Below are 12,484 nucleotides of genomic sequence, written 5' to 3' on the forward strand. Positions count from 1 at the left end.
TTCCAGTTGTACGTCTGGAACAATGTTATCTTCTCCTTTGCATTTTGAGCATATGTGGTCTGGATATTTGTGACTGATTAGCTTGCAATATCTTGTTAACAGTTTTGGAGAAATAAAATTCGTCCTTATAGCTCTTGTAGTTGTAGGTTGTTCTGGCTTTAAAAGACTTAAGACCCATTGTCTTAATTCTTCCATATCTGCTTCTCGTATCTCTCTGCAATTTGAATATATCATTGTTTGTTCTCTTGAATAATAACTCCAAATAGCATTCTGATTTAGGTAGTTGTTTGCTAGCTCATTTAGTATAATGGATATTCCAATAATTCTTTTATTTGCATAAAAGTCTGGAATATTTATTTTTTTTATCTCTTCTTGTTCTTCTATTTTTTTTGGTACTAGCATTTCTCTTGTAAGTCTGATCTTGATAACTTGTATGATAGGCTTTATTTCTTCGTATAATATCTCTGTTGTGGCTGAATAAAATCGTATATAGAATAATGTTCCTTTAGTTATTCTTTTGTATTGCATAAATGCTCTGTGTAGCTCCGGTATGGTAGCTATCTCATGTCCTGTTTGTGTATATACAGTATCTAGTAATCCATAATTGTAGCAGGTGGCTATTAGCTTTGCATTTGTATTTGGTAGGGCTATTAATTTATTGTATCCTGTTAGATAATGGGTAATATAATCTTCATTTGGATTCTGGGTAGTTTGGGATCTTGGGTTTTTGTTTAAAAAGTTTTGTATTTTGTGTATGTTGTCTATATATGTACGGGTTATATGATTATATGTCTTTTTGGTTTGGTTTAAACTTTCTTTGTAGGTATTTGTCTGTGATGGTAGGAATATTTCGTTCTGGGTATTTTGGATATTTTTCTGTACGAATGGTTTTGAAAATAAATTGTTCATATTTGTATTTGTGTATCTAGATTTAATTTCTTCCTTCTTCTTTGCAGATGAACTGCTAGTTTTGCTGCTTCCTGCAACTGTATTTAACAAACTGTTATGAATTTTTAGGTGTTTCTAAACGTCACCTTCTAGCTCTGAAATTTTAGAGACTTCCGATCGTCTTATCTCCGCATTTTTTGAGTCATCCTGCTGACTACTAGTTGTTTTTCTTATTATCTGTATCTCTTCATCCATACTTTCCACTTTCTTACAAAGTGTAGTCATGGCTAAGAGTAGATTTTTCATTGTATTATCTGGGTCGGTTTGGGTAGCTTTGTCTTGACAAGTAATCTGCAACAACATTCTTGTTAGTAGTGATTATTTCAATTGTAAATGTAAAGTTTAATATATTTAATACCAGTCTGCGTATTTCTTTTGTTGTAACTGAATCTTGTACTTTTCTGGTTATCCACCATTTTACTTGGGTATTATCTGTTCTTACAATAAATCTGTTGTAAACTATATATGGTTCAAATGCTAATAAACATTTATATAATGCAAATAATTCTTTTCTATTTATCTCCCATTTTTCTTGTGGTTCCGTATAAGATCCTGAATAATACCTGCAATGATGTTCTATTTTTTCTTTATCATATTTATATTTAAGAACTCCTCCATAACTATGATTACTCGAATCTGTTTCTACAATGTAAGTAAATTTCTTATTTTCATCTGGGAAGTATAATTTTGGTAGTTTCTTACACAATATTTTAATCTTCCTTATTTGTTCTTTATCTTTTTCATCGAACCCATATTCTACATCCTTTTTTAGTTTTTTCTGTAAAGGTTTTAGATTTTCTGCTAATTTAGATATATATTCTCTTACTTGGTTTACTAATCCTAAGAATGATTGTAATTTCTTTTTTGTATCTATGTTTTCATCAAGATTGATTATTTTTTGTACTATATGTGTTTGCATTTTTATTCCATTTTTATCTATTTGTATTCCTAAAAATTCTATCTGATTCTTCATAATTTCTGCTTTGGTTTTACTTAAGCTTATACCAGAGTTTTCTATAATATGTATGAATTTTTCTAATAATTTTATATGTTCATCTTGTGTTCTCGAATATAGTAATATATCATCTATATATACTATACGATTTTCTAGTTGGTTAAAATAATTATCCATAAAATGTTGGTACCTTCCTGGTGCATTTTTATATCCAAATGGTAAAACATTCCATTCATAAAATCCTTGTGGTACTGTAAATGCTGTTAGTTTTTTAGATTCATCTTCTAGTTTTAGATGGTAAAATCCTGATTTACAGTCGAATTTACTAAAGTAATTATATCCTTGGATTTGTCTTATTTTTAATATCTTGTTAGGTATTGGATAATTATATGTTTTAGTTTTTGCATTTAAATTTCGGTAATCTATAACCATTCTACTTTTTCCTCTTTTTTGTTCACTATGTTTATTTACTATAAATGCTGGACTTGTATTTTTACTATTACTTTCTTGTATATACTTGTTATCTAATAATTCTTTTATATGCATTTTAAATTCTGTTAAGTCATCAAAGTTATATTTTAAGGGTTTTTGTGTTATTATACTATTTTCTTCTATTAGTTCTATTTTTATTTTTGTCTTATGTTTATTCCATCCTTTTAGAGGGTTATCATTATATAATTTTTCTAATTCATTCTGGATTATTTTTACTTTGTCTATTGTAAATATAATAATTTCTAATTGAGTAATTGTATTTTTACTTATATTTTCTAATTTTTGTGTGATTTTTTCATTTCCTCTTATCCATTCTGTAGTTTTTCGTTGTTTATTATTTACTCTTTTTGCTCCTACTTTATTTTTACATGGTGTGGTAAACCACCAGTGTGTTTTTGTTATTATATGTGGGTATAGTTTCTCTAGAAATGGCATTCCTAGTAGCATATCTTTCGTAGTGAATTCAAAGTTATATATTTCTTCTATAATTAATATTTTATCCCATATTTGTATTTTTACATTCTTGGCTTTGTAGTTAATCATACTTCCTTCATTATTAAATCCTGTTACTACCATAGGTGTTTTTAATTTTTCCCATTTATCCGTTGGTAAACAATTATATTTACATATATTAGCTTCTGCCCCTGTATCTATCATTGGTGTATAGTATCTATTATAATATCCTTCTACTATGATTTTTGCGAGTATATATATTTTCATTCTTCTGTTCTTTTTATTATTATTTTCTTATCTTTGTATGTTATGGTTAATTGCTTATCTCCTAGACTGTATGGTTTTACTTTTTCTAACCATTTTATTCCTAGTGTAATATTTTCGTTTTCATTTTCTTGACATATTTTAAATTGTATTATTAAAGGTATTCCTCCAATAATTATTTCTTTTTCTGTTATTTCTTCATTTATTATTAATTCTTTAGGTAATTCAGGGCATAATTGTTCAGTAGTTATTATTTCAGCTTCTGTTACTAATTCTCTTGTAATATAGTTTTCTTCTTGTTTATTATTGGTATTTTGGCTTTTCCTTTTGTATATTTACAGTCAATTATATGTTCTTTTTGGCTAACTACGTAGTATTCTTCTTTTTGTCTTTTGAACCAATTTTTTATTGTAGATACTTCAAATATTTTTTCGACACTGAGGTCTAATTCTTTTCCTTTTATTTGTTCAAATATATTATTATCAAATATAATTTTTTGTTCTGAGGATTCTTCATCTTTATATTCTTCACGTGTTATTACTTCTATTTCTTTTTCAGTCATTGGATTTCATCATCCTCTTTAGTTATTTCATTATCTATTTCATCTTCTGTATCTGATATTTCATATATACTATCTTCACTATCTAGTTCATAATCTATATATTCTATCTGCATATATTCTTCATCATCAATTATGATTTCTGTTATTTGCTTTTTCTTTAGGTTTCTAGGTGCTTTACAGTCTTTAGCTATATGTCCTAATTTTTCACAGTTATAACAAGTACATTCTGTTAGTTTCTTTTTTGGTCTAAATGATCTTTTAGTCTGGTAATTTTTTACATAATATCTTTTTCTTGGTTTTTTTCTTTTATATTTTGTTCTATATTTATTATATTTCTTTGTTTTTCATTTTTTATTATATGTATCTGTACATCCAAATTGTGGTGCTGTTTTATTTTTACAACATCTTAAGTTTTTTATTAATATTTTTTCTATTTTTGTTTCTTCTTTATATTTTTCACATAATTGTGCAAACCATTGTTGTAGAAATTTTATCCTAGCTCCTAAAGTATCTGTTAATCCTGCTTCATTCCAATCTTTTATTATTTTAGAATTAAAAGGTTCTGGTAATTTTGTGAAATATAATTTCCTTATTTCTTTGCCTTCTTCTGTATTATATGTTCCTTTATAATAATATTCTCTAAATGCACAAGTATATTCGTCTATATAGCACATATTACATATTGCTAATTTTGTTATTAGATTTCTATTTGTTTGTTTTTCCTTATTTTGTTCTTCAATTTCTGTAGTCATACTACTAAATTCGTTTCTTATGGCTATTTCATATTTGTATAATATTTCTATATTTGTTGTTGCTATTTCACCATTAAATTTTTTATTACTTCTTAAGGTATCTATACTCTCCTTTGTTAAATTGTGTAACCATAATTTTACTGTTCCTATGAGTGTTCTTTCTATATATCCTGGTGTTTCTGCCATTCCTATTTTATTATCTACTAATTGTTTAGATACATATCCTATCCATAGTTGGATTGTTTTATTTATATCTGCTACGCAATCTAAATCTAAAAAATTATATTGTTCTGATATTGGTTTTGGTGTCCATTTCTTATTTAATCTACTATTCCATAGTGTATTATTTCTATCATGTTGTTCATAGTTAACTGTATAATAATTTGGGTATAATTCTTTTGGATTTTTTATACCTGATATACTAGGTTTTTCATCCATATTTACATCTCCTGTATTTATTTCTATATTTTTTGTTTTTTCTATATTTTCTAAAAGTTCTGTATATGTTTCACTTATTTCACTTGATTCTGACTTTTGGTCATCTATATTGTTATCTATTTCTTCAATTCTGGGAATTTCTTCTGGTTGTAATATTTGTTTAAATTTATTTATCTCATCTGTTAATTCTATTTCTTTATTTTTCTCTCTTTGCTTGTTTTCATATAGTGCTTTTAACATGTTTAATTCTTTTTCTAATGCTATAATTTTTGTGTTTTTTGTTTCTTCTAATTGTTGTATTTCCTTGTTTGCTTGATTTTTAATAATTTCAATTTCTTTTTTCTTATCAATTTCTTCATTTTCTTTACTTATTCTCGTCATAGCTGTCAGGCTATCTTCTAATCTTGCTGTTTCTTTTTCTATCATTAGGTATAATTGGTCTCCTATTTTTTTATATCTTCTGCCTAAATTTGAAAATATTATTTTTATTTTCAATCCATCTTGGTTTTCATATGTTTTTTCGTCTATAGCAAATTCTTCTTTGTTCATTTTTAATCTATAGCTCTGATACCATTTTTACTTAGGTTGTTCTGGTTTTAAAAGACTTAAGACCCATTGTCTTAATTCTTCCATATCTACTTCTCGTATCTCTCTGCAATTTGAATATATCATTGTTTGTTCTCTTGAATAATAACTCCAAATCGCATTCTGATTTAGGTAGTTGTTTGCTAGTTCATTTAGTATAGTGGATATTCCAATAATCCTTTTATTTGCATAAAAGTCTGGAATATTTATTTTTTCTATCTCTTCTTGTTCTTCTATTCTTTCTGGTATGAGCATTTCTCTTGTAAGTCCGATCTTGATAACTTGTATGATAGGCTTTATTTCTTCATATAATATCTCTGATGTAGCTGAATAAAATCGTATATAGAATAACGTTCCTTTAGTTATTCTTCTGTATTGCATAAATGCTCTGTGTAACTCCGGTATGGTAGCTATCTTCTGTCCTGTTTGTGTATATACAGTATCTAGTAATCCATAATTGTAGCAGGTGGCTATTAGTTTTGCACTTGTATTTGGTAGTGCTATTAATTTATTGTATCCTGTTAGATAATGGGTAATATAATCTTCATTTGGATTCTGGGTAGTTTGGGATCTTGGATTTTTGTTTAAAAAGTTTTGTATTTTGTGTATGTTGTCTATATATGTACGGGTTATATGGTTGTATGTCTTTTTGGCTTGGTTCAGACTTTCTTTGTAGGTATTTATCTGTGGTGGTAGGAATATTTCGTTCTGGGTATTTTGGATATTTTTCTGTACGAATGGTTTTGAAAATAAATTGTTCATATTTATGTTTGTGTATCTAGGTTTAATTTCTTCCTTCTTCTTTGCAGATGAACTGCTAGTTGTGCTGCTTCCTGCAACTGTATTTAACAAACTGTTATGAGTTTTTAGGTGTTTCTCAACGTCACCTTCTAGCTCTGGAATTTTAGAGACTTCCGATCGTCTTATCTCCGCATTTTTTGAGTCATGCTGCTGACTACTAGCTGTTTTTCTTATTATCTGTATCTCTTCATCCATACTTTCCACTTTCTTAAAAGTGTAGTCATGGCTAAAAGTAGATTTTCCATTGTATTATCTGGATCAGTTTGGGTAGCTTTGTCTTGACAAGTAATCTGCAATAACATTCTTGTTAGTAGTGATTATTTCAATTGTAAATGTAAAGTTTAATATATTTAATACCAGTCTGCGTATTTCTTTTGTTGTAACTGAATCTTGTACTTTTCTGGTTATCCACCATTTTACTTGAGTATTATCTGTTCTTACAATAAATCTGTTGTAAACTATATATGGTTCAAATGTTAATAAACATTTATATAATGCAAATAATTCTTTTCTATTTATCTCCCATTTTTCTTGTGGTTCCGTATAAGATCCTGAATAATACCTGCAATGATGTTCTATTTTTTCTTTATCATATTTATATTTAAGAACTCCTCCATAACTATGATTACTCGAATCTGTTTCTACAATGTAAGTAAATTTCTTATTTTCATCTGGGAAGTATAATTTTGGTAGTTTCTTACACAATATTTTAATCTTCCTTATTTGTTCTTTATCTTTTTCATCGAACCCATATTCTACATCCTTTTTTAGTTTTTTCTGTAGAGGTTTTAGATATTCTGCTAATTTAGGTATATATTCTCTTACTTGGTTTACTAATCCTAAGAATGATTGTAATTTCTTTTTTGTATCTATGTTTTCATCAAGATTGATTATTTTTTGTACTATATGTGTTTGCATTTTTATTCCATTTTTATCTATTTGTATTCCTAAAAATTCTATCTGATTCTTCATAATTTCTGCTTTGGTTTTACTTAAGCTTATACCAGAGTTTTCTATAATATGTATGAATTTTTCTAATAATTTTATATGTTCATCTTGTGTTCTCGAATATAGTAATATATCATCTATATATACTATACAATTTTCTAGTTGGTTAAAATAATTATCCATAAAATGTTGGTACCTTCCTGGTGCATTTTTATATCCAAATGGTAAAACATTCCATTCATAAAATCCTTGTGGTACTGTAAATGCTGTTAGTTTTTTAGATTCATCTTCTAGTTTTAGATGGTAAAATCCTGATTTACAGACGAATTTACTAAAGTAATTATATCCTTGGATTTGTCTTATTTTTAATATCTTGTTAGGTATTGGGTAATTATATGTTTTAGTTTTTGCATTTAAATTTCGGTAATCTATAACCATTCTACTTTTTCCTCTTTTTTGTTCACTATGTTTATTTACTATTTTTGCTCCTACTTTATTTTTACATGGTGTGGTAAACCACCAGTGTGTTTTTGTTATTATATGTGGGTATAGTTTCTCTAGAAATGGCATTCCTAGTAGCATATCTTTCGTAGTGAATTCAAAGTTATATATTTCTTCTATAATTAATATTTTATCCCATATTTGTATTTTTACATTCTTGGCTTTGTAGTTAATCATACTTCCTTCATTATTAAATCCTGTTACTACCATAGGTGTTTTTAATTTTTCCCATTTATCCGTTGGTAAACAATTATATTTACATATATTAGCTTCTGCCCCTGTATCTATCATTGGTGTATAGTATCTATTATAATATCCTTCTACTATGATTTTTGCGAGTATATATATTTTCATTCTTCTGTTCTTTTTATTATTATTTTCTTATCTTTGTATGTTATGGTTAATTGCTTATATCCTAGACTGTATGGTTTTACTTTTTCTAACCATTTTATTCCTAGTGTAATATTTTCGTTTTCATTTTCTTGTCATATTTTAAATTGTATTATTAAAGGTATTCCTCCAATAATTATTTCTTTTTCTGTTATTTCTTCATTTATTATTAATTCTTTAGGTAATTCAGGGCATAATTGTTCAGTAGTTATTATTTCAGCTTCTGTTACTAATTCTCTTGTAATATAGTTTTCTTCTTGTCCTGTATTTATTAATATTTGATATTTTCTTTGTTCCATGATTCCAGTTATATAGTAGTGGTATGTATTTATTTTTTCTTTTGTGTTTTTTATTAAATTTTTTGGGATTATATATTCTCTTCTTGATGTACTTATTCTTGATGATGTTGGTGTTTCATAAGTTAGTTGGTTTGGTATACTTGATGTACTTAATCTTTCTTTTACTATTTCTAAATCTTCATCCATGTCAATTTCTTTATAGCTATATTCATTATTGTCAATAACTGTAACTATTCTTTCAAACGGGTTTTCTATTTTAATTTTATTAATTTTATTTTTTGCTGCTATTTTATGTTTTGTTGTTAGGACGTATAAGTTTTTACATCTAGCTGTAAATATTTTACTTCCAGGTGTTAATTCTATTCCTGACATTTTCCAGTATAGTACTAATGATTTATCTATATTCTTATCGTTTATTGCTATTGAATAATTGACACTTATTATAAATTTAAATTTTTGATATATGAGATTTTCTTTTATTGCACTTATTATGCTTTTTTCTATAGTTGTATTATTCTATCATCTGCTAAATATATTTCTATAGGGGTATCTATTCCTTCCCTAAAACATGCTTTTATTAGTATTTCAGTTCCTCCTAGGTGTACATATTTAATAGGAATTATGGGATTAAAGTAAGCCTCTTCATTTGTCTTTTTCTTCTTCTCATAGTACGGATTTATGGAATCATGTGTGCAAGCTTGGCCGCTTATTCATTAAAATCTTTATTAGTCAATTACTAATGGTAAAACTTGTTCTTTTTGGTATGATATTTGGTAGATGGATAGACCTTTAATTGAGATAGTTGATATTTTTTTCCATGATTATATTTTCACATTGAAATTTATTGGATGTTATTGGTCATAATGGATTTTCAACTCCTTTCTCATTATGTTCCGTAACGGATAGTGGAGTTACTTGGTAACTTTTTGCCTCCTAATAAATATCTTGGAGATGATGAATTTTCCTATAGCACTGGTGGTTCTTTTACATTTGCTTCGATGTATGAGATTCTTACCAAACCATCTTCTATCTGATAAAGTTTAAAAGTTAATCTAAGGTTGGTGTGGACATAGAAATTAAGTATTACTTTGGTTATGTGGCAAAAGTAAAATTTTAATAAATTTAGTAAGATATCATCATCATCTTACTCCAGAGGGTACTTGCAGGGATTGTGAAGTGGAGGATGAATTTCTATTGCATGTTTTGCGTGATTTTATTTATGCTTGGGTTGTTTGCTTTCACATTCTTGCTGCAGAGGATATGTCCCATTTTTTGGCTCTTGATCTCCATGGTTGACTCACTACTACTTTAGTGTCAAATAAAAGGAATTATGGATAATGATTATAGAATTTTCTTTTGGGTACACTAGCTGAAAAATATGAAAGTGACGTAATAATGCTCTTTCTGAAACGAGCATCTTTCGGTTAACAAAAAGTTAGCAGCTCTTACTGACATAGTTAGAGATTGTGTTACTCCTTGGATCTTTATAAAGAATATTGGAAGATTTCTAATTGTATAGGTAGTCTCATTGGGCCAGTTACCCCATAATATTAGGTGGGTGGCTTTGAACACGAACGGGGCTCTTCGAAGGAGTATTATGATAAGGACTGCCGGCGGTACTTTTTGTAATTCTGATGAGAAGTAGATTGATGGATTTTTAGTCAAGATTAGGATCTATAAATCCTTTAAGTGTGAGCTTTGGGGAGTTCTCACTGATCTTAAAGAAACCTGGGACAAGAGGTGGCATCAAGTTGCCCGGCAAATTGATAATTCTAGTGTGATTCATGTGTTTGCAGTATGGAGGATTTGTGCCTCATCAAATGGTGATATTATCAATCGCATTCATCACCTCTTTGCTATGAACTGGGCGGTCTCTATTACTTATATTTATAGGGATACTGATGTGTGGCTATAATTTCATAGTTTTGTACATTATGTGCCTTTCATTTTATATGCTTTAATGTTAAATTACACTTTATTTGCGCATAATGGAATATATTTTATGTGTAGGTGAATTGGAGATGAAAGTAGAGCAAAAGGGATACTTAAATGTTGAAAGTATGCTCGAGAACAGTGAAAAGGAGAGACCTGGCGAGGCCAGCCAAAATCCAGGAATTAGGCTGGCGACGCCAGGCCTGAGGCCAGGTCCAATCCGAGTTTTGAAGACTTAATTCGTTTCCGGGTTTGACTAGGACTTGGCCTACACGTCTAGAGTTTCTTCTACACATATAAATAGACCTAAAAATACCACTTTGTGGGACTTTTGCAGCCAGAGGCAAGAAGAGCTGATGGAATCACATGTTGGGAGTTAGAATCATCAATTTCTACAGTTTTTCATCTTTACTTTGTATTTTAATTATGCAAAATATTTGGGATATTGTTACTATGAGTATGAGTAGCTAAATTCTTATTCTAGGGTTTTGATGGAACCTATTGGAGGATGATTTTCTTGTTACGTTAATATAGATTTGTCGTAGTATTTTCTCTATTTGTTCAACTATATTATTCTTGTGGTTGATTGAAAGGCCCTCAATTAGTTGTGCCTATTTAGTATGTATTACTCAGGAGAGAGTGCATATTTAGGTAGTTGTTGAACAACATCACTCCTAAACGTATATGAGGGATCAATACGGAGGTTTAAAGGTGGGATTAAGGATAACGAAACCTTGGTGCGATCTGAGTGAGATGTACTTAATGCCAGCTAGCGTAATTCGGGAGAATATATCTAGTAAATTGTAGTAATTACTCGGGAGAGAGTTACAATAGTTAGAGTGTTCATGGTCAATAGAGAAGACTTAGGCAAATTTGTAGAAAACGTAGCGGAAAAGATTCCGTCAATAGGGGAAATCACAACCTTAGATCATTCCAATTCTTGTTTACAACCCGTTCGTAGTTAGTTATTAATTATTACATTTTGATTACATAATATTTAGTTAATAAAAACCTAACTTGTTACTTAAATATTTCTGAAAATTGATTGTGTGAATTTTTGCGAGTCTAGTAGTTGTGTTTGATAGGTTAATTCCCTGTGGGATTCGACTCCGGACTTATACACCGGAATATATTTGCAACGACCGCTTAGTCCTTTTTATAAGGCATAGTTGGGCGTGATCAACTTTTGGTGCCGTTGCCGGGGAATTAACAGTGTTATTAATTGCAATTAAAAGAAGTGCTAAAATTCTTAGTGTAGTCAATTTTCTCCATTCTAAACCAAATACATTGAAATTTTAACGTTTGTAGTCTTGGGTGTTACAGGTGCATGCCTAAGAACTCTTTAAGAACTGGTGAATTGCTCGAAGCATTATCAGATCCTGAGAAAGTTTTCAAGGCACTAAATCGTGCAAACAAGAAAAGCAAACAGCAACGAAACTCGACAGAACAAATCGAACCAAACATGGCTGACGGAATAGAAAATCCAATCAATAACAGAAACAATGAGAATGAACCAAACAATTGGGGTGTGGTGCCTCTTGTACCAGAAACAACATTATATGATTGGGCACAGCCCACCGCTGACAATCTGGCAACCGCAATTGCAGTCCCTCAAATACAAGCAGAATCATTCCAAATCACAAATAACATGCTACATTTGTTGCAGAACAAGGGACTGTTCTCAGGGTCACACATTGAAGATCCTCAGCAGCACCTGAAGAATTTCCAATCAATATGTTTAACGCAAAGGCAACCTAATGTAACACCGGACGCAATAAAGCTTTTGTTGTTCCCATTCTCGCTGACAGGAGAAGCTCAGACTTGGCTTAATTCTCTCCCCGTAAATTCCATCACTACTTGGGAGGAATTAGTCAAGCAATTTTTGAACAAATTCTACCCACAAAATAAAACTGCCCAACAGATTGATGATATATTGAGCTACAGGCAGAGACCAACAGAATCACTACAAGAAACGTGGGAGAGGTTCAAGGGCATATTGGTTAAGTGTCCACATCATGGTATTCCAGATCAGATGTTGGGGCAGAGATTCTACATGGGACTGGCTGACAGCTTAAAGACCAATGTTGATGCTTCAGCAGGTGGAGCATTTCTGAGTAAAACGTTCGTAGAATGCAAGATCCTACTTGATAAGATAGCACAAAAC

At 29.6% G+C, this 12,484-nt stretch overlaps 1 long non-coding RNA gene across 1 annotated transcript; it reads left to right on the forward strand.

Moving 5' to 3' along the window:
• Positions 1–9,929: 9,929 nt before the first annotated feature.
• Positions 9,930–10,798, forward strand: LOC138900941 (uncharacterized). The gene is made up of 2 exons (XR_011412304.1): positions 9,930–10,211; positions 10,399–10,798. It is a non-coding gene; the product is annotated as an uncharacterized lncRNA (long non-coding RNA).
• The last annotated feature ends 1,686 nt before the right edge of the window (positions 10,799–12,484 follow it).

The sequence above is a fragment of the Nicotiana tomentosiformis genome, chromosome 11 (genome assembly GCF_000390325.3).
Source record: "Nicotiana tomentosiformis chromosome 11, ASM39032v3, whole genome shotgun sequence".
Lineage (NCBI taxonomy): Eukaryota > Viridiplantae > Streptophyta > Magnoliopsida > Solanales > Solanaceae > Nicotiana > Nicotiana tomentosiformis.